Here is a 24013-nt window from a genome sequence, read left to right as displayed (position 1 = left end):
CGAATTCCAGTCACCCATGACTATTAAATTTTCGTCTCCCCTCACTATCTGAATAATTTCTTTTATCTCATCATACATTTCTCCAATTTCTTCGTCATCTGCAGAGCTAGTTGGCATATAAACTTGTTCTACTGTAGTAGGCGTGGGCTTCGTGTCTATCTTGGCCACAATAATGCGTTCACTATGGTGTTTGTAGTAGCTTACCCACACTCATATTTTTCTATTCATTATTAAACCTACTCCTGCATTACCCCTATTTGATTTTGTGTTTATAAACCTGTAATCACCTGACCAGAAGTCTTGTTCCTCCTGCCACCGAACTTCACTAATTCCCACTATATCTAACTTTAACCTATCCATTTCCCTTTTTAAATTTTCTAACCTACCTGTCTGATTAAGGGATCTGACATTCCACGCTCCGATGTAATGTATTTCAAATAAAAACAAAATCTTTTAAGTGTGCATGACAAAGATACCTGAAAATGTGAAATCTCTTGTAGATGTAAACTTGGGAGAAAGAGAAATGCATTGTCGATAGATCAACCTTGTGAGGCCAACTTTGCAAAAAGACAATGAGAAATAAATAAATGGTAATTGAAAATTTCTTGCTTCAATTTGGGTATCCATTATTTTGGTGCATCCGAAGAAACTATGCAGTTTTGGCATGAGGGAATAGCTGACTGGGGCCCTTATGAGATAGGATTTTGTCTTTTAAAGCACATAAATGGTAGTACTATCAAAGAAATAGCAGCGCTTTGGTCAGACTCATGTGGTAGCCAAAATAGAAATACAACTTGTAACCATTCTAGTGCAAATAGACCCTGCCCAGCATATCAGAGAGGTCACTTAAACATATGTAATCCCAGGCTACAGTTCTCCGCTCAGTGACACCTGTATTTAGTCACATTGAGAGGAAGATGAGATGCAATCAACACATCTACAATCCTTATGAAATCCAAAACATAATCAAAAAATTCAGGGTCTAGGAAGAAAAGTTCAATGTAGTGAAAATGAAAAGTGATGATTTCTTCAGCTCTTACAGTTTAACTTCAATTTTAAGATGTAATAAAAAGGCTGACAGGCTAGCTATAACTTGGATGAACAGAAGATGCCTCAATAAGCAAAGAGAATCCCAATGCAATTCAGTTTAAGTGCCACAAGACTTAAGAGGTCAGTCAGCTGAACTTCACAACTTTGCCCTGAATCCCAAGTATCCCAGATGAAGAGGGCTTATGAGTGCAAAGAAGAAGCCCGTGAGTCAATGCTGTGGTTCATTCCCACTACTTGGCATGATTTTTCAAGAATTTACCAGGTGTTACCAACATAGCTGGAGATTCCAATGAAGTTGGTTAGTCAGAAGATAAGTGACATTCTCCAAAATTCTATTTAAAATATACAGGACGTTGTCTCTTAATAGCACATAACATATAATCTAATTAAATGAAACAAGACTGTTGTACTCATAACATATGCAATGAGACAGTACAATCATCCCATTCTTTCCACTTCCTTGGAATGAGCATATTTTTTGGGTTCTAATGTGTCCGTTTTATACAAAAAGCCAATAAACAACATTGCATATGTGTTAGGAGTCTGCTTTAATAAATGTGTAAAATCTGGTGCATTATATTATTGTAAAATATGTTTAAAAGTTATGTCAATTATTTTAATCTTACTTATGTAAAGAATAAGTCATTGTGTGTGTGCCTGATGTGAATTAATTTTACTCCTATCATGATACCACATCCCAATGATGACCTCCACTCTAAGTGGTTTGTCCTGATCCTGCAGAGCTTTTACATGCTCTATGCACTAAATCCAGTTCTTGCAGTCGCATTGTGAAAGTGAGTGACTAACATGTCGACATGGCTGTCAGCAGAAATTTTATCAAGAGGGAACAAGATTGGTAATTTAATGAATTCAAAGACAGGTCAATATGGTGCCCGTAACATTATAATCTTGCCAAGAAGTACACTAGACTTATTAAACTCTAAACAACTGATACTTACCAATGAATATATTTTTGATGCTAAATTACTTTGGTACATAAAGCAATAAGTGTATCTCATCATAATTATATGCAAAGTATAGTGTTTCGTACTAATAAAATGATTATGGATGCCACCTTTTCGTGAGTTAATGATCTTAAATTACTTCCTCATATGATTAATTACATAGTATTCAATAAGTTAGGAAATAGATTTAGAAAATATTTCAATTCACGTGCTAATAAAGTTAGTTTGACACTGAAATTTAAAAACCACATGTGGAGAGAGAATAGGAATGGCAATAAAATCTTTATGGATATCAACAAAAATAAAAAGTGTCAGATCAATACTATCAAAATAGAGAAACATGAAATAAAATTTAATAAATCGCTTATACAACTTTGATGTCAAATGTAATACTTGTTCATGTACAGAACTTTACATTAGATCAACATAATGGATTTATTAGAGTAATTTCACCTCTTGTATTTTTAAAAGCTGCCCTGCAACTAAATGTGAACAAAATGCTTTATGAAAACTACATTTTGGGTTGTTTGTGTAAAGTGTGGTGTAAGTAGATGAGTGTGGAAAACCTTCAAAAATCACTCCCCCATAGGCTGATTTACTGCTTTAGCAGCCCATGTCTGAAATAAGATGGTCCTTGTGTCTCCAATATGACACATTACTATGCAGCCATGCCAAATGCATTGCATAATTCATAATTGTGTGACTTTATGTTTCAGAGTGTTGCACTTCACAGGATCTGAGATGATGCTAACTCCTAGGCTGATATCTTTTTTGACCTTAAGTGTTACTCTTTTCTAGTGCAAACTCTTCTCTCTCCTGCCCCCTTCCCTCCTGCTCTGACCATTACCTTTGGTTCTACAGATGAGCTCTAAGGCATTGCATACCACTCCAGTGCGCTTGCATATCCCTATCTATTCTTACTGATGAATGACACAAATGAAAACCATAAAACAAATTATCATTGAGGAGAGTGCAAATATTGCTCAGTTCTGTTATTTTAATTTGCATGTGAGGAACCACGCGGAGGGTCAGCACATGTCTTCAAGGTGGAATGGCGATTGGAGTAACTTTGTGAGATGAAGTACGTGCACAGACGCAAATATATATGAGCTTCTAGCATCGCCAGCCTACATTGGAGAAGTGGAACCTCCTCCGAGAAAATACATAACTATGAAAATTGTTGTGTTTGGACCCTGGCAAATGAAATGACTTTCTGATTCCATCATTCCTTGTATAAACTTGTATGAGGAGGTTTCATGTTGGACATTTTGGTTTGATATTTAATGTTATGCATTATGTAAAGGATATTGTACATGCTTCTGAATAATAGAAAGTGATTTTGTTAAGGTTTATAATAGTGTAACCATATTTCATATGGAGTGAGATTAGTATCTACAATGACAACACTTTCGATCTTGTAATAAAAACATAATATGTTTTGAAACTATTTTTATGATCCTTCATTTTGGGCATGGGCATGCAGTAGCCAGTATAAACCTTTTGATAATCAAGCACACTGTTAATGTGACTTACACGCTAATCTGAAATTGCTAACCCTGAAGCAGTTTAATGTCATGTGACACACAGTGTGATGAATCAGTTCATCAACTTGTTTCTTGTTGAAGGACTAACTGTTGTCAATGACTGTTCTTCTCCTGGTTTATCAGCATGTGCTTCTCCAGCTATGCTCTTTCCGAGACAATGCTGTCTATCGCTTATATGAGCACCCTCACCTCCATTACTGTTAACAACTTTTGTCCATGTGTCTTCACTGCACTAAAAATTTGATGACAGCACTTTACTTGAGTCTGTGCTCATGGTTCAATTTTTACCTGAGCATAACAAATAGCCATTCACTTTGATGAGTTGGTTGTAGGACAACCTCACACAATGTATTATAATGTGTTTCATGTTGTTTAAGCAGTCTGATCATATAGGCATTCTATGTCAGTCAACCTTATCATTTATATGTATCACAGCTACTTTCTGTTGTGTTATTTATGCTAAAAAATGTTGCATATCGTTTGATGTCAAAGCATTCATGTAGTTTATTTGGTCTGTTGCATGTTCACTATGTCACTGGTCAAAGCTGATTACTCATATCACAATTTCCTCCTCATCTGAAAAAGTTTTGATTGTTTAGCATGTAACAAAAATACTTAATTTTTCATGTGACTTATTTTTCCATTTATGAATTATTAGCAATGTCGTGACTTCTCACACTATATTGTGCATGGCAAAGACTGTTGCACAGATCATTAACCTGGACTAGGGCAAGGAACAGTATAACTAACTCAAGAGAAAGGTGTAAAATTTGAAGTATTGGGCAAGTTTAAACCGCTCTCTGTTGACTGTTAATCTGTCGTAAGTTTGTTCTGTACTTAAGGTAAATTAACGATGTTATACCAAAGAGTCACAAATATAGTGACCAAGTCTAGTAAATAACAACCACACAGTTATAATGTACATTTCCTGATACAAATGTTAATGATCTTTTTTTATTACTCAGTACCTTATACTGTAGTGTCAGGCATCATGTGCTTTAGCCACGAGATTCGAAGATTGTGTAGCAACCACTGATGTCAACTCTTTAGAGTTACCTGGAATGCACTACATGGAGGCAAGCTGACATTGCCTCTTTTCAAACTCATTCCTATAACTTAAACTGAGATGTGCAATTACATAGCTGTTTTCATCAATAGTTTTCTCGATCAGAGTCAGTTTCTTAGTAGGGTAACCACATCTTAATGGATAGGGAGTTGTAGGTTGCCCTTATTCATTTAAACTCATGGAGAGGAGCTGCTTTTCTTTGAAGTTCAGGGGACGAAATGTGGCTCAAAATGAAAAGCCACACAACAGGGGTTGGTTTGTTGTTGAGCTGTGTGTCAAGAGTTTGTGTGTGTGTGTGTGTGTGTGTGTGTGTGTGTGTGTGTACGTACGCATGCATGCGTGCTATTGAGTCTAATGGTAGCACTTTATTCTGCAGTAGAGTAGACTGTTCCAGGTGCTGAAGTGCGCAGAGTTTCAACAGTGGGGAGCCCCAGGTTATTCACTCAGCTTATGTAGATTGTTGTTCCTAGGTCATGTCTTCTCAGTGGGGTTTTGCAGATGACTTTTATATGACAGTGTTCAGTAACACCTAGATATTTTAGACTACTGCAACACATTCAGCACCCAAAAGCATCCATAGAAAACAACATTAAGTCATTGGAAGAATATAATAAGCTCTCGGTTAATTTCATATATTGATCAGGAACTTGACTGTATTACATTTGACGAAAAGTGATCTGCAGCAGAAAAAAAATTATATTGCACGTAGTTATTAATTAGGAACTCAGTGTAAGCTTTTTTTTTTTTTGTTGTTGTGAAGTCACTTTCAAGAAAGTTCCAAAAACAATAGATAATATTCATGATATAGACAGTATTATAAAATTTGCTGACAGTTTTGTGTGCAACGACGAAGAGAAACATCTTCAAGATATCGTTGGTAAGTCACTGTGCAACTTAAAATGAGAGAGCAAAACTAAACCTGCTGTTGAATACATAAAGAGGCAGTGTGAGCTAAGCTTTTGACCCCCTGAAAGACGTAGGTTTGCTCCCCGTGTTAAGGTGTTTGCTTCTTTGTTGTTTTTTATTTCAAGCCATGCTTACTAATTCATATGTAACACTGGAAATATTATTCAGCCTCATCCTGATACTATTAGAAACAGATGTGGAAAATGTTGATGTTAATCTTAACAGTCAAAACTTTCTACCTTACATTCGGGAGAAAGTATCCAATCTGAATCATCATTAGTGTTTTGTGACACTCAAGTTGGATGAGATAGATGTTAAATCAGCCATGGATTAAAAAAGTTGAAACTTATTTTATAAGATACTACCAGCCCTAGATCTATGTTATTTGCGGACGTGAGCAAAAACTTGATAGTGACACCCCCTTTCCACTCGAGCGTTTGAGATAGGATGTAAAAAATTTTTAAAAATTTTTTTCTTCAAAAATATGTTCATTTTGTAGCGCACATCTTCATGAAGGGTTTCATATATATAAAACATATGTTCGAGGAAAAGTAAGACAGTGCAGTGCCACACCTCTTCAAATGGCTTTCTTCTATCACGTATCACTGTATTTCGCTCTGTGGAATTCAAATGTGTGTATTTTGTAATGGAAGCCATCAAACCTATATTCTGGATAGTGGAAATTAAAATGTCCTGTGATGCCTCTCCTAATCCCAGTCGGCTGGTGTGACATCCTACCCCACAAAAAAACCTTGCAATTAATACTTTGTGGGATTACTTGTAACCAGGAGAATAAGAACTCTTCAGAAAATTTGCACTCCTTTTTTTTTTTTTTTTTTTACTATCAGCAAATAACTTTCTCTTTTGTGTGGCATAAAACTAAATATAGAAAACTTAATTTTTGATTACGTCTGTATTGTCACTGTCTGCAAGATAAAATTAAATAGGCCTTTATAATATTTCAGCAATTGTAACACACGCTGAATAAGTGAGACCCTTTTGGCACAAATAGTCATTTTTACCTACCTCATTTACATAACACAACAGAATATAATTCACAAAGTACCAATATCAAATGCCTATTAGGCCTACTACAGGCAAAAAGTCATATGTTACGAAATAATTTCACATTTCATTCATATGCTCCAGTTTCTCAAGCTTGAGATCAAAAGTAGTAGCAGTATGAAATTTTTATATAAATTTGGAATCGTCATATTCTTTCATATAATTCGCATGATGTCCCCTTTTTTCCACCTTCCTCGTTCTAACAATTTTGTTATCACTAATTCTGTCACTATTATTGCCACTGACAAAACTTATTTTCCGGTTAACTTCACTAACCCTGCCAGAATCACCGGTTCAGTTATCCTCGATTTATCCTCTAGTTGGGCATTATTATGTGTTCGTGCGATGCATTTTCCGCATAAGGTGCTGGCCGTTAGTAGTGTAGCAATAAGACAAAAATTTTCTGACAAAGTTTCTTTTTCTTGGATACACCATGAAGATAATATGTAATCTTTTTTACATGTTATTCCTGTTAGTGCCGGTTTTACAATCTCCAGTTAGCAGCCGGTTACGCGCTATTCTTGGAACAGTGCGAGAAACGCGTTGTACGAAACCGGAATAATTCCTAACTAGAAAATAAACTCGCGATAACTTAACCGGCAAATTCTGGCCGGTTAGCAAGCTTAACAGGGGAATAAGTTTTCAAGGTGACAGGAACAGTGACAGCTGCAGGCAAAAAATGGCTCTGAGCACTATGGGACTTAACTTCTTAGGTCATCAGTCCCCTAGAACTTAGAACTACTTAAACCTAACTAACCTAAGGGCATCACACACATCCATGCCCGAGGCAAGATTCGAACCTGCGACCGTAGCGGTCGCGCGGTTCCAGACTGTAGCGCCTAGAACCACTCGGCCACCTCGTCCGGCAGATGCAGACAGCAATGAAGATATTTTGGCTGAAGTGTTCATGAGAATGAGGAAGGAGAAGAAAACGAAATGATGCCGATTCAGAGTTTACATTCACATTTCGCTTAACAAAAGAAGCCGTACTTCGTGTTTTCAATCTATTACTCGGAGAAGCTGGGACTACTGAAGAATGGGATACAACCCATCGGCTTTGACCAATGACGTCAGAATTTACCAGAGATGATTCATTATACAGATTAAATAGCAAAGACAAATGTTCATCAACAAAGGAATGCAGGAGACAGAAAACAGTTGGTAGATGTCACAGTCTAACATAACAGTCGCGACACTTCGCCTCGATTTTGTTGCCTACCCCGCCAGCAGCCAACACCACCTAGGAACAAGGCCTCACGTCATGAGTCTAAGGAGCCTGTGACGTCACGAGTAGGGTTCTGAGAAGCTAGGTAGCAACACACGTGATTCGAAGCATTTCCATATTGTACTTTGTGCTGATTGTGAGTGGTTATTTGATCTATACTCAGTTACAATGCCCCGAAGGTGTCGTATGCCAAATTGCAGGCGCAATTACAATAATGGACCTAAAGTCGGTGTATATTATTTTCCATCTGATGAGAATTTAAGCCCCCCCCCCCCCCCCCCCATGAACCATAGATGTTGCCATTGGTGGGAGGCTTGCGTGCCTCAGCAATACAGATAGCCGTACCATAGGTGCAACCACAACGGAGGGGTATCTGTTGAGAGGCCAGACAAACGTGTGTTTCATGAAGAGGAGCAGCAGCCTTTTCAGTAGTTGCAGGGGCAACAGTCTGGATGATTGACTGATCTGGCCTTGTAACACTAACCAAAATGGCCTTGCTGTGCTGTTACTGTGAACGGCTGAAAGCAAGGGGAAACTACAGCCGTAATTTTTCCCGATGGCATGCAGCTTTACTGTATGGTTAAATGAGGATGGCGTCCTCTTGGGTAAAATATTCCGGAGGTAAAATAGTCCCCCATTTGGATCTCCGGGCGGGGACTACTCAAGAGGACGTCGTTATCATGAGAAAGAAAACTGGCGTTCTACGGATCGGAATGTGGAATGTCAGATCCCTTTATCAGGCAGGTAGTTTAGAAAATTTACGGATCGGAATGTGGAATGTCAGATCCCTTTATCAGGCAGGTAGTTTAGAAAATTTAAAAAGGGAAATGGATGGGTTAAAGTTAAATATAGTGGGAATTAGTGAAGTTCGGTGGCAAGAGAAAGAAGACTTTTGATCAGGTGATTACAGGCTTATAAATACAAAATCAAATAGGGGTAATGCAGGAGTAGGTTTAATAATGAATAAAAAAATAGGAGTGCGGGTAAGTTACTACAAACAACATAGTGAACGCATTATTGTGGCCAAGATAGACACAAAGCCCAGGCCTACTACAGTAGTTCAAGTTTATATGCCAATTAGCTCTGCAGATGACGAAGAAATTGAAGAAATGTATGATGAGATAAAAGAAATTATTCAGATAGTGAAGGGAGACGAAAATTTAATAGTCACGGGTGACTGGAATTCTACATCTACATCTACATCCATATCCATACTCCGCAAACCACCTGACGGTGTGTGGAGGAGGGTACCTTGAGTACCTCTATCGGTTCTCCCTTCTATTCCAGTCTCTATTGTTCGTGGAAAGGAAGATTGTCGGTATGCCTCTGTGTGGGCTCTAATCTCTCTGATTTTATCCTCATGGTCTCTTCTCGAGATATACGTAGGAGAGAGCAGTATACTGCTTGACTCCTCGGTGAAGGTATGTTCTCGAAACTTTAACAAAAGCCCATACCGAGCTACTGAGCGTCTCTCCTGCAGAGTCTTCCACTGGAGTTTACCTGTCATCTCCGTAACGCTTTCACGATTACTAAATGATCCTGTAACGAAGCGCGCTGCTCTCCGTTGGATCTTCTCTATCTCTTCTATCAACCATATCTGGTACGGATCCCACACTGATGAGCAGTATTCAAGCAGTGGGCGAACAAGTGTACTGTAACCTACTTCCTTTGTTTTTGGATTGCATTTCCTTAGGATTCTTCCAATCTCAGTCTGGCATCTGCCTTACCGACGATCAACTTTATATGATCATTCCATTTTAAATCACTCCTAATGCGTACTCCCAGATAATTTATGGAATTAACTGCTTCCAGTTGCTGACCTGCTATTTTGTAGCTAAATGATAAGGGATCTATCTTTCTGTGTATTTGCAGCACATTACACTTGTCTACATTCAGATTCAATTGCCATTCCCTGCACCATGCGTCAATTTGCTGCAGATCCTCCTGCATTTCAGTACAATTTTCCATTGTTAAAACCTCTCGATATACCACAGCATCATCCGCAAAAAGCCTCAGTGAACTTCCGATGTCATCCACAAGGTCATTTATGTATATTGTGAATAGCAACGTTCCTACGACACTCCCCTGCGGCACACCTGAAATCACTCTTACTTCGGAAGACTTCTCTCCATTGAGAATTACATGCTGCGTTCTGTTATCTAGGAACTCTTCAATCCAATCACACAATTGGTCTGATAGTCCATATGCTCTTACTTTGTTCATTAAGCGACTCTGGGGAACTGTATCGAACACCTTGCGGAAGTCAAGAAACACGGCATCTACCTGGGAACCCGTGTCTATGGTCCTCTCAGTCTCGTGGACGAATAGCGCGAGCTGGGTTTCACACGACCGTCTTTTTCGAAACCAATGCTGATTCCTACAGAGTAGATTTCTAGTCTCCAGGAAAGTCATTATACTCGAACATAATACGTGTTCCAAAATTCTACAACGAATAGTTGGAAAGGAAGAGAAGTAAACGTAGCAGGTGAATATGGATTGGGGGGAAGAAATGAAAGAGGAAGCTGCCTGGTAGAATTTTGCACAGAGCATAACTTAATCATAGCTAACACTTGGTTCAAGAATCATAAAAGAAGATTGTGTACATGGAAGAAACCTGGAGATACTGGCAGGTTTCAGATAGATTATACAGTATAATGGTAAGACAGAGATTTAGGAACCAGGTTTTAAATTGTAAGACATTTCCAGGGGCAGATGTGGACTCTGACCACAATCTATTGGTTCTGAACTGTAGATTAAAACTGAAGAAACTGCAAAAAGGTGGGAATTTAAGGAGATGGGACCTGGATAAACTAACTAAACCAGAGGTTGTACAGAGTTTCAGGGAGAGCAGAAGGGAACAATTGACAAGAATGGAGGAAAGAAATACAGTAGAAGAAGAATGGGTAGCTTTGAAGGATGAAGTAATGAAGGCAGCAGAGGATCAAGTAGGTAAAAAGATGAGGGCTAGAAGAAATCCTTGGGTGACAGAAGAAACATTGAATTTAATTGATGAAAGGAGAAAATATAAAAACGCAGTAAATAAAGCAGGCAAAAAGGAATACAAACGTCTCAAAAATGACATCGACAGGAAGTGCAAAATAGCTAAGCAGGCACGGGTAGAGGTCAAATGTAAGGATATATAGGCTTATCTCACTAGGGATAAGATAGATACTGCCTACAGGAAAATTAAAGAGACCTTTGGAGAAAAGAGAACCACTTGCATGAATATCAAGAGCTCATTTGGAACCCAGTTCTAAGCAAAGAAGGGAAAGCAGAATGGTGGAATGAGTGTATAGAGTGTGTATACAAGGGCGATGTACTTCAGGGCAATATTATGGAAATGGAAGAGGATGAAGATGAAATGGGAGATATGATACTGCGTGAAGAGTTTGACTGAGCACTGAAAGACCTAAGTTGTAACAAGACACCGGGAATAGACAATATTCCATTAGAACTACTGACAGCCTTGGGAGAGCCAGTCCTGACAGAACTCTACTATCTGCTGAGCAAGATGTATGAGACAGGCAAAATGCCCTCAGACTTCAAGAAGAATATAATAATTCCAATCCCAAAGAAAGCAGGTGCTGACAGATGTGAAAATTACCGAACAATCAGTTTAATAAGTCACGGCTGCAAAATACTAATGCGAATTCTTTACAGATGAATGGAAAAACTGGTAGAAGCTGACATCAGGGAAGATCAGTTTGGATTCCGTAGAAATGTTGGAACACGTGAGGCAATACTGACCCTATGACTTATCTTAGAAGCTAGATTAAGAAAAGGCAAACCTACGTTTCTAGTATTTGTAGACTTAGAAAAAGCTTTTGACACTATTGACTGGAATACTCTCTTTCAAATTCTGAAGGTGGCAGGGGTAAAATACAGGGAGCTAAAGGCTATTTACAATTTTTACAGAAACCAGATGGCAGTTATAAGAGTCGAGGGATATGAAAAGGAAGCAGTGGTTGGGAAGGGAGTGAGGCAGGGGTGTAGTGTCTGCTTGATGTTATTCAATCTGTATATTGAGCAGGCAGTAAAGGAAACAAAAGAAAAATTTGGAGTAGGTATTAAAATCTATGGGGAAGAAATAAAAACTTTAAAGTTCGCTGATGACATTGTAATTCTGCCAGAGACAGCAAAGGACTTCTAAGAGCAGTTGAACGGAATGGACAGTGTCTTGAAAGGAGGGTATGGGATGAACATCAACAAAAGCAAAACGAGGATAATGGAATGTAGTTGATTTAAATCGGGTGATGCTGTGGGAATTAGATTAGGAAATGAGACACTTAAAGTAGTAAAGGACTTTTGCTATTTGGGGAGCAAAATAACTGATGATGGTCGAAGTAGAGAGGATATAAAATGTTGACTGGCAATGGCAAGGAAAGCGTTTCTGAAGAAGAGAAATTTGTTAACATTGAGTGTAGATTTAAGTGTCAGGAAATCTTATCTGAAAGTATTTGTATGGAGTGTAGCCATGTATGGAAGTGAAACATGGACGATAAATAGTTTGTACAAGAAGAGAATAGAAGCTTTCGAAATGTGGTGCTACAGAAGAATGCTGAAGATTAGGTGGGTATATCACATAACTAATGAGGAGGTATTGAATAGAATTGGGGAGAAGAGGAGTTTGTGGCACAACTTGACTAGAAGAAGGGATCGTTTGGTAGGACATGTTCTGAGGCATCAAGGGATCACCAATTTAGTAGTGGAGGGCAGTGTGGAGGGTAAAAATCATAGAGGGAGACCTAGAGATGAATACACTAAGCAGATTCAAAAGGATGTAGGCTGCAGTACATACTGGGAGACGAAGCAGCTTGCACAGGATAGAGTAGCATGGAGAGCTGCATCAAACCAGTCTCAGGACTGAAGACTACAACAACTACAACTACAACAACAACGAGAAATTAAGGCGAAAATGCTGTTCACAGACAATACTGGACACCGAGTAAGCACTCTGTTGTAAGTATCAGTGTGTTTGTTTGGTTAGTGTGTCGTAGTTACTTGAAATGTAGTCCAGCTGAACAAAATGCAGTAAATAGAAGAATGTATTTATAATCTCATACCTCATTAATTTTCGTTATATGTTTTAAGGAGAACTGTATGCTTCTTTTTAGATATGTGAACTGCATTTCAACAAGGAGGGTATTTTAAGCAGTACCAGCATGTATGACCCGAAAACTGGTACACTCCTGACAGCACCGTTGGATCGTCGACACTTGAGAAAAGGTGAGTTATGTAACACACTTTTAGTAAAGTACAGTGGCATAAGAACTATCTTTATGTCACTTGTATGCTGTGAGATCGGTTTCATATTTCGTTATTAATTTTTCAAATGCTATCTCATCGAAGTTGCCTGGATGCCCATCTTACTTGTCGAGTCATCAAACTGCAGTACGAGAGTACCCAGAAATTCATAGGGGGCGTTTAGAAAATCGTGCTCTTCAAATTGCTATCCAACAAAGTGTGGACACACATGTGAAAATGATTGATGCAATATCGTTCGATAGTTTAGAACAACTGAAAACAAAGTTGAGTGAATGTGAAAAGCACAGTGACTGGGTAGTGATAAACGAATCTGACAGTGTGAGCCTAGTGTTACTAAAGCATAATCCTTACCCAAGAATTTTTTGCCACGTAGTTATAAGCAGTGGTTTATTACTCAGTGTCTTCAATAATGATATTGACGTGAAATGTATTGGAAACATGAAATTTCCCATGAAAGTAAACAACATACAGGTGGTAAGTGATGTTCTTAAGAACATTTATCATCTGTATAATAGTTCTGAGGCTGCTGTAGATAACATTTTGTCTTTAATTGGCCAGTTATTGCAAAATTTATTAGAAAAGTTGCCAGGAAACGAAACTAAAATTACATTTTTGAAGGAACAGATTTCATTTTTGAAGTGCAGAAGTTCAACTCAATTTACGTATGATGCTAACTCTATGATAATGTGGTCATTAGTACATTCTATTAGCCCACATGCTTTGTAGTAAGCTCTCAACAAATCCTGTCATTGAGCAACAGGGTGATCAGTTTATGAGCTACATCATAAATAAAGTAGGTACTTTATCCTCAGATGATAAAACTGTGCTCCTGTTGATGGATGAAATTCATCTGAAGTCTCAGCTTGATTACAAAGCTAGAAATGTTTTATAATGTGCCTTTAACACTGACAAATGTTTGTGTGCAACCAGTGCCTATGTTTTTATGGTTCAGAGCATGGAATCACCTTACAAGGATGTGGTATCTATTCTGCCAGCTCATACTATTCGGGGTGATGCTCTGTTCTCTTACATTAAAGCAGTCATTCTTAAATTAGAAGCAGTCGGATTTGAGGTGGTTGAGTCTTCTCCAAATCGCCCATTGTATTATTTTGTGGACACTGTCCATATTTTGAAGTGTATCCACAATAACTGGTTTAATCAAAAGGAGCAGATCTTGTGTTTTCCTGATTTCAGTGACAGTTTGAAGGGAGGTTTGTCATCTGTTGGAGCACTGAAAGAATTGCACTTGATAGAAAAAGATGAACTACTGCAATATGGCAGTTCCTTAACTTTGAAGTCTCTATTTCCTAACGCAATTGAGCCCCAAAATGTCAAGTTAGTGTTGCGTATTTTCAATGATACAACAGTTGTTGCTTTGGACACATTTGGTTCAAAGAAAGCAATTAGCAACTGGGAAAGTACTGCAACATTCATAAAAATAATAAATCGTTGGTGGGATATTGTAAATGTAAAAACATTACTCAAGGAACAGAGGTTAAGAAATATTTTCCAAGAACCTGTGACTAGTAATTCCCATCACAAACAAGAATTCTTACAGTGCTTCATCTCATGGTTATATTCTTGGGAAGATTGTAGTGATGAAAGAAAACTTACTCGAGAGACACATAGCGCTTTGAAACACACAACTGCTGCTTTGATCGACTTCAGTGACTACTGGCTTTCTGAGAAAAACAGATCATATTTGCTGTTAGGAAAAGTACAGACAGACAGTTTAGAAGACAGATTCGGCAAATACCGCCAGCTATCTGGGGGAAATTATCATGTTTCTCTAAGACAAGTTTTTGAAACTGAACAAAAACTAAGGGCACAGTCTATGTTTTCCCATGTGCTTTGGTCAAAAGTAGTTGGGGATGTTGTTATTAAGACCACTGATATTTTTTTCTACTCATACTGAAATTCAGGGATTAAAAGAAACATCAATACCAGAATTTTAAAATGTAGCAGTAGATGAAAATGGTGTTGATGGAATAGATGAGAATACTGGGCCACTGTTGCATTACATAGCAGGTTATTGCTCACACCACGCTATTAAAAAAACTCAATGTGAATATTGTAAGGTATTCCTTACTACAGATGAAATGAAGCAGGGTGATGATTTGATTATGGTAAAAGACAGAGGAGGGTTGACATATCCTGCAGATGATGTAGTAGTGTGTGAGACATATGTCTATTTAACTCTACAGAAAATTCTGAAAGACCAGGAAATTTTATTTTTAGAACAGGCAAATCAGAGATGTGTACTTGTGAAGGTAGCATCCCACAACATTCCCAAAAATCTTTTCTATGGGTTTCACTGTAAAAATACACATTCACTTGATTCAGTCATGAATTGCATACTGTTTTGCTGTGCAAATATTTTGCCAAACAATTTCACCAAGAGGAGAAATAATGAAACTACTGTTAAAAAAGTAACTGTGTACAGAAGATTGGAAAAAAGTTAAATTATACTGTGGTTGTATATTTTCACTGTTTGAGGCTTGGGAAGATGATGTGAAATAAATGTTTATTTCTATTTTCTGTTTTTATTTCATGCACAGTATCCCATACATCTTGTTGGTAAATGTTATGTATTGGATCCCTTCTGCTCTCTTCGATATGGTGCAGCCGTAAAAATGAGGCTTTGCTACAGATTAATTTGTTAACACAAATTCTCTGTGAAACCCCAATCTCATAGAATTAGGGGAATAGTCTTTTCTGTTCATAAGTAAATGTATAATGAATGCTGCTCCTGCTCTATGGTTGTTTTTGTACATGCTTTTGTCCAGTCAGTAAATTAATTATTCTCACAAGGAGAACAATTCATTGCCAGTATTAGCATGTCAGTCTGCCATCATCATAAGTAAAAATTAATCTGCAGAACAGGTCCAGTCTGTCAATACAATCAATGTTTGAGGGGGGGGGGGGGGGGGGGTGACAATACTTAACTTTAGCCATTCTTCATTTGAGATAAATTCTATGCAATTTTATTTGATAACATTTTTGGAGTTTGGAATAGCAGTGCTTTTTTTCCTCTGGGACAACATTAAATAGTGAATAATAAAAGAATTTTATTGTCATTTAGCTGTTGCGGGAATAGACAGTCAGATTACAAATTTTTAAAAAGTATACAGCATGTATACAAAAATTACTTTACACAAATTAAAAAACAATATGTTACAACAGATTTTCCATAAAAAAATATTCAAGCTAAAATGATTTGTGTATTACATCTTAAATTGAAATCATTAAGGAAATTATGGTACATTCATCGAGTAGTTATCACTGTGATATTTATACTCATGCATTCAAGTGAGTTCAAGTGAGTAGGAAGGATTTACCGATAACCAACTGTACTACTTGTGCTTGAATAAATCAAATAAAGCTTCTACCCATTCTAGAGGCAGTTTGTTAAACAGCTTCATACTCACTACATTGCTGTTCTATGATTTAGATAATCTACAGTAAGGTATGTGAAGTTGCCTACTATTTCTAGTTCTGCCATTACTGAAGACTGGGATACCACTCATCTGCTTTCACAAATGGCCCTATAGATGACATTTTACACTGTAACACCCATTGCCAATGATCAGTGCATCAAATGACAAATATTTTAATTAAAAGATGGGGATCAGTATGTGGATGGGAGAATATAAATGGATCAGTTTGTACAGTAAAAAGTAATAACAGGTTCTTAAGATATGTCATTACATGAAGCTGATGGGTGGTGTCCCATTCTTCAGTTAAACCATAGTTCCATGAGAGTGCAAATCCTGCCTAAGCTGGTATTCTGGTAAGTTAGTCTTTGTATACAGTAGAACAGTGTAAATGTGCAAGTTTATAACAGTTAATATTTTCAAGTTGATAAACAATAGCTTACAGTGGTCAAGTTTTTCAGATTTTGTAATAATTCTAATGTGTGGTTCTCATGTCAATTTATAATACCTAATAACTTGACACTACCTAGTCTTCTACTGGAAAATCTCTTAAACTAAGTAAGGTTCAGTGAAGTTTGCACTAGTTTCTGTACGGTAATGTTTTCTTAAGTATAAAACTGTAGATGACTGCCAAATGAGGTATCTGCCATATAAAAATAATATTTGACATAGATACAAGTTTCAGAGTACCTACTTCGATTCATTGTCAGTCTTTCCAATTACGGTACCTCATTTTCAATTAAATTATGCAAGGCGACTTACATGGTGAAAATACTGCTGTCAGAGTTATGGAATTAGAAATTCGCATTTTTAAAACGCGAGTGACTGAAATTAGGATAAAGTTTTTTAACCTCCAGAGCTACACTTTACGAGATTTGAATAATTTAATTCTGAAATGAGAAGTTTTAATGTTTGTTTACATATTTACTTAAACAATGCATAATTTACCAGGAAAGTGTTGAATGTCTTTATAAAAGTAACACTGCTGATTATAGAAATTCGCAGTAGCAAAACGTGTGAGTGACGGGAATTACAAAAAAGTATTTTCACCTTTGGAGTTATAGTTTACGAAATTTGAACAATTTAATTCTCCAGTGAGAAGAATTAGCGTTTGTTTACAGATTTATGTATAAAACACTATGAGTAGTCTACCAGGAAAGTGTTTAATGTTTTCATATACGTGGCGCAGAGCCTAACAAGCTGCTCGGCATTTCAGACCCCTAGTCATGACGTCACGAGTCGCGCTGTGAGGACTTGTTCCTAGGTGGCGTTGCAGCAGCGCGCCAAGCAGCCAGTACCTTAAACTGTGAGTTCGGCGCGATCGTGAAATCGAATAGTGGTTGTTTATTTTGATTTCTACAATCGGTTTTACAAGCGGGACAGTTAGTAGCACAATAAATTGCAACAACAACAGGAAGAAGACACCACAGCTCTTTTTTTGGAGTGGGGGGTTCCTATGGATCCTGAGAGGTATATACCACCATGTTACTAAACTGTATCGCCAGGATTCACTTGCAAATTACATGTGTATTAATGATTAATGTTTCGTTTTAGGAGCAGAAAATGGGTAATTAATAACAGACGAGAAGACCTTAAGAAAAAAAGACCCAGTTTACGTGTATAATAATATTAGGTTTTGTTCGCTACATTTCGAACAAAACCAGTTCATGAACGCAGACAATAATAAAGTCGTGTGGAATGCAGTACCCACACTGTTTGACATCCCAAATAAGCCACCTCAACTGACGAAGAAGAGGGAACTGCCACAAAGATTCGACAATCCATCTCAAGCTGTAAAACAGTCCTATGACACAGAAGCAGCCATTTCAGCTCTCTATGTATTAGTGCCAGATTCGTGTGAATCGTAAGCACAGACCTGCTTTGACGATGAAGTGGTTAGATTAAGTGCAGTTATTCGTGTCTCGCAAAAGTGTAACGTTTGGTATGTATTTCATTCACTTCTGTTGTTAGTCAGTTTTCCTTGCTTCCTTTGTGGGATGACATTATTTTGTTAGCACCTTGTTCACTGGTTCAAATGGCTCTGAGCACTGTAGGACTCAATATCTGAGGTCATCAGTCCCCTAGAACTTAGAAATACTTAAACCTAACAAACCTAAGGACATCACACACATCCATTCCCGGGGCAGGATTCGAACTTGCGACAGTAGCGGTCGCGCGGTTCCAGACTGAAGCGCTTAGAACCGCTTGCCCACTCTGGCTGGCCCTTGTTCACTGACAGATTGTTTGAAAATTATTCAAATATTTGGTTTTGCGTGAAATGTAATGTAATCAGCTCATTATAATGTTTTCAATATATTTCCCCCACTATTTGGCAGTTGCTTGGTCCACTTAGATAATATAAAGATGAAGGTCGTACTTGGGGCAACGGACGACAATCACAAACACAGTAGGTCTACCAAACGATACATGAGCTGTCGATCGCTTTTGCATGTAGAGACACATGTCTGTATTTCTTACGTGTGAATATGTGTGTTCTTCTTTTGATATCAACGACGTAAGCTGCAATTCTATCCAACGTAACAAAACAAGTGTTTCTTCACGAATGTGTTGCAGCTAGCCACTTGATTCATGGTTTTTGTCCATACTTGTGCTTATTTTAGAATCATTTTTAGAAATATATATGCCTCCTAATACTACACAAACCCTTGGAGGCAAGAAAATAACTAAAATATTTCCTAAATTACGTAGGAAATGGATGCAAAACTAACATTATGCTTATGACGCGTCTGATGAAGAAACTGCAAAAAGGTGGGAATTTAAGGAGATGGGACCTGGATAAACTGAAAGAACCAGAGGTTGTACAGAGTTTCAGGGAGAGCATAAGGGAACAATTGAAAGGAATGGGGGAAAGAAACACAGTAGAAGAAGAATGGGTAGCTGTGAGGGATGAAGTAGTGAAGGCAGCAGACGTTCAAGTAGGTAAAAAGAAGAGGGTTAGTAGAAATCCTTGGGTAACAGAAGAAATATTGAATTTAATTGATGAAAGGAGAAAATATAAAAATGCAGTAAATGAAGCAGGCAAAATGGAATACAAACGTCTCAAAAATGAGATCGACAGGGATAGCTAGAGGACAAATGTAAGGATGTAGAGGCTTATCTCACTAGGGGTAAAATAGATACTGCCTACAGGAAAATTAAAGAGACCTTTGGAGATAAGAGAACCACATGTATGAACATCAAGAGCTCAGATGGAAACCCAGTTCTAAGCAAAGAAGGGAAAGCAGAAAGGTGGAAGGAGTATATAGAGGGTCTATACAAGGGCGATGCACTTGAGGACAATATTATGGAAATGGAAGAGGATGTAGATGAGGATGAAATGGGAGATACGATACTACGTGAAGAGTTTGACAGAGCACTGAAGGACCTGAGTCGAAACAAGGCCCCCGGAGTAGACAACATTCCATTGGAACTACTGACGGCCTTGGGAGAGCCAGTCCTGACAAAACTCTACCATCTGGTGAGCAAGATGTATGAAACAGGCGAAATACCCTCAGACTTCAAGAAGAATATAATAATTCCAATCCCAAAGAAATCAGGTGTTGACAGATGTGAAAATTACCGAACAATCAGTTTAATAAGCCACAGCTGCAAAGTACTAACACGAATTCTTTACAGACGAATGGAAAAACTAGTAGAAGCTGACCTCGGGGAAGATCAGTTTGGATTCCGTAGAAATACTGGAACACGTGAGGCAATACTGACCTTACGACTTATCTTAGAAGACAGATTAAGGAAAGGCAAACCTACGTTTCTAGTATTTGTAGACTTAGAGAAAGCTTTTGACAATGTTGACTGGAATACTCTCTTTCAAATTCTAAAGGTGGCAGGGGTAAAATACAGGGAGCGAAAGGCTATTTACAACTTGTACAGAAACCAGATGGCAGTTATAAGAGTTGAGGGACATGAAAGGGAAGCAGTGGTTGGGAAAGGAGTGAGACAGGGTTGTAGCCTATCCCCGATGTTATTCAATCTGTATATTGAGCAAGCAGTAAAGGAAACAAAAGAAAAATTAGGAGTAGGTATTAAAATCCATGGAGAAGAAATAAAAACTTTGAGGTTCGCCGATGACATTGTAATTCTGTCAGAGACAGCAAAGGACTTGGAAGAGCAGTTGAATGGATTGGATGGTGTCTTGAAGGGAGGATATAAGATGAACATCAACAAAAGCAAAACGAGGATAATGGAGTGTAGTCGAGTTAAGTCGGGTGATGCTGAGGGTATTAGATTAGGAAATGAGACACTTAAAGTAGTAAAGGAGTTTTGCTATTTGGGGAGCAAAATAACTGATGATGGATGAAGTAGAGAGGATATAAAATGCAGACTGGCAATGGCAAGGAAAGCGTTTCTGAAGAAGAGAAATTTGTTAACATCGAGTATAGATTTAAGTGTCAGGAAGTTATTTCTGAAAGTATTTGTATGGAGTGTAGCCATGTATGGAAGTGAAACATGGACGGTAAATAGTTTGGACAAGAAGAGAATAGAAGCTTTTGAAATGTGGTGCTACAGAAGAATGCTGAAGATTAGATGGGTAGATCACATAACTAATGAGGAAGTATTGAATAGGATTGGGGAGAAGAGAAGTTTGTGGCACAACTTGACCAGAAGAAGGGATCGGTTGGTAGGACATGTTCTGAGGCATCAAGGGATCACCAATTTAGTATTGGAGGGCAGCATGGAGGGTAAAAATCATAGGGGGAGACCAAGAGATGAATACACTAAGCAGATTCAGAAGGATGTAGGTTGCAGTAGGTACTGGGAGATGAAGAAGCTTGCACAGGATAGAGTAGCATGGAGAGCTGCATCAAACCAGTCTCAGGACTGAAGACCACAACAACAACAACAACAACAACGATGTTCACCTTGCTCGCCGCTTGGAGCGCTAGTGTCACTCCATCTGTCAAACGGTAACAACTTTTACAGCAGTGAGTTTCGCGAGTGTTATGTTAAACTGTGGTAGATGTATAACACATCAATTAATATTTAGAACATAATGTTAAAAATATTGCTTGTTTGAGTCCTAGTATCCTATTCTTCAGTTGTTCTGTATAGCCCGCGTGAAAAAATGTGATACTTCTGTAAAAAGTAAAAAAAAAAAGGGACAGAAGTAACATTATCACGGAAAATCTCAGTTGACACATACATTAGTTGTATCCCCAACTTCAGTTGATCCGTGTAGGTTAACCGCAGTACAGGATACAAATTTAACGTACGTCGATATCTTCGTTTTCGTTAGCATTAGTATCCTAGTCTTCAGTTGACGTATATAGGTCAAGTGATGGATAGAATAAAAATTTTGCATGCGTTGCTTTATTCGCCTCCGCTGCAACTGGCATTCTGTTCTTCTATAGATACTATTACTAGCGAAGGCGAAAAGACTTATACATATAATATTTGTGCCCCATACTTCATTTGACCTACACAGGTCAACTAAAGAATAGGATACTAACACTAACGAAAACGAAGAAATCAACGTACATAACATTGCCATCCCGTACCTCAGTTAAACTAAGCGAAGGCAAAAAAAAGAAAGGAAAACAGCACACACAAAATTTGCATCCCTTACCTCAATTGACTTATATAGGTCAACTGAAGTAAGGGATACAAATTTTATTTTTGCCTTCGATAGTAATAGTATCGACCAAAAATTATCGTAGTCTTACTAGCGATGACAAAAAACCCAGCAACAGTAAAATTTGTAATATCCACGGGTGTAAAACTTGTATCCCATACTTCTGTTTGAACTATGTAGGTCAGCTGAAGAATACGATAATAGTACTAGCGAATGCGAAAATAACGATAACATGAGTATCCTGTACTTCAGTTGATCTATTCAGGGTGGTCCACTGCTCATGCCCGGTCCAAATATCTCACGAAATAAGTGTCAAACGAAAAAGCTACAAAGAACGAAACTTGTCTAGCTTGAAGGGGGAAACCATGTGGCGCTATGGTTGGCCTTCTAGATGGCGCTGCCATAGGTCAAACGGATATCAACTCGTTTTTAAAATATGAACCCCCATTTGTTATTAAATATTCATGTAGTATGTAAAGAAATATGAATGTTTTAGTTGGACTACTTTTTTCTCTTTGTGATACATGGCGCTGTAATAGTCACAAACGTGTAAGTACATGGTATCACGTAACATTCCACCAGTGCGGACGGTATTTGCTTTATGATACATTACCAGTGTTAAAATGGACCGTTTACCAATTGCGGAAAAGGTCGATATCGTGTTGATGTATGGCTATTGTGATCAAAATGCCCATCAGGCGTGTGCTGTGTATGCTGCTCGGTATCCTGGGCGACATCATCCAAGTGTCCGGACAGTTCGCCGGATAGTTACGTTATTTAAGGAAACAGGAAGTGTTAAGTCACATATGAAACGCCAACCACGACCTGCAACAAATGATGATTCCCAAGTAGGTGTTTTTGCTGCTGTCGCGGCTAATCCGCACATCAGTAGCAGACAAATTGCACGAGAATCGGGAATCTCAAAAACGTCGGTGTTGAGAATGCTACATCAACATCGAGTGCACCCGTACCATCTTTCTGTGCACCAGGAATTGCATGGCGACGACTTTGAATGTCGTGTACAGTTCTACCACTGGGCACAAGAGTAATTACGGGACGATGACACAATTTTAGCACGCGTCATATTTAGCGACGAAGCGGTAACGTAAACCGGCATAATATGCACTATTTGGCAACGTAAAATCCACGATGGCTGCGACAAGTGGAACATCAGCGATCTTGGCAGGTTAATGTATGGTGTGGCATTATGGGAGGAACGATAATTGGCCCCCATTTTAACGATGGCAATCTAAATGGTGCAATGTATGCTGATTTCCTACGTAATGTTCTACCGATGTTACTACAAGATGTTTCACTGCATGACAGAATGGCGATCTACTTCCAACATGAAGGATGTCCGACACATAGCTCGCATGCAGTTGAAGCAGTATTGAATAGCATATTTCATTACAGGTGGATTGGTCGTCGAAGCACCATACCATGGCCCACATGTTCACCGCGTCTGAGGTCCCCGGATTTCTTTCTGTGGGGAAAGTTGAAGGATATTTGCTATCGTGATCCACCAACAACGCCTGACAACATGCGTCAGCGCATTGTCAATGCTTGTGCGAACATTACGGGAGGCGAACTACTCGCTGTTGAAAGGAATGTCGTTACACGTGTTGCGAAATGCGTTGAGATTGACGAACATAATTTTGAGCATTTGTTGCATTAATGTGGTATTTACAGGTAGTTACGCTGAAATATAATGTTCAAACGTACCTACACTCTATATTTTAATTTAAGAAACCTACCTGTTACCAACTGTTCGTCTAAAATTGAGAGCCATATGTGTGTGACTATTAAAGCGCCATGTATCACAAAGCTAAAAAGTGGTCCAACTGAAACATTCATATTTATTTACGTACTACACGAATATGTAATAAAAAATGGGGGTTCCTAT

The sequence above is a fragment of the Schistocerca piceifrons genome, chromosome 2 (genome assembly GCF_021461385.2).
Source record: "Schistocerca piceifrons isolate TAMUIC-IGC-003096 chromosome 2, iqSchPice1.1, whole genome shotgun sequence".
NCBI lineage: Eukaryota > Metazoa > Arthropoda > Insecta > Orthoptera > Acrididae > Schistocerca > Schistocerca piceifrons.
The sequence above is the reverse complement of the archived record's forward strand: the minus strand, read 5'-3'. Positions refer to the sequence as shown.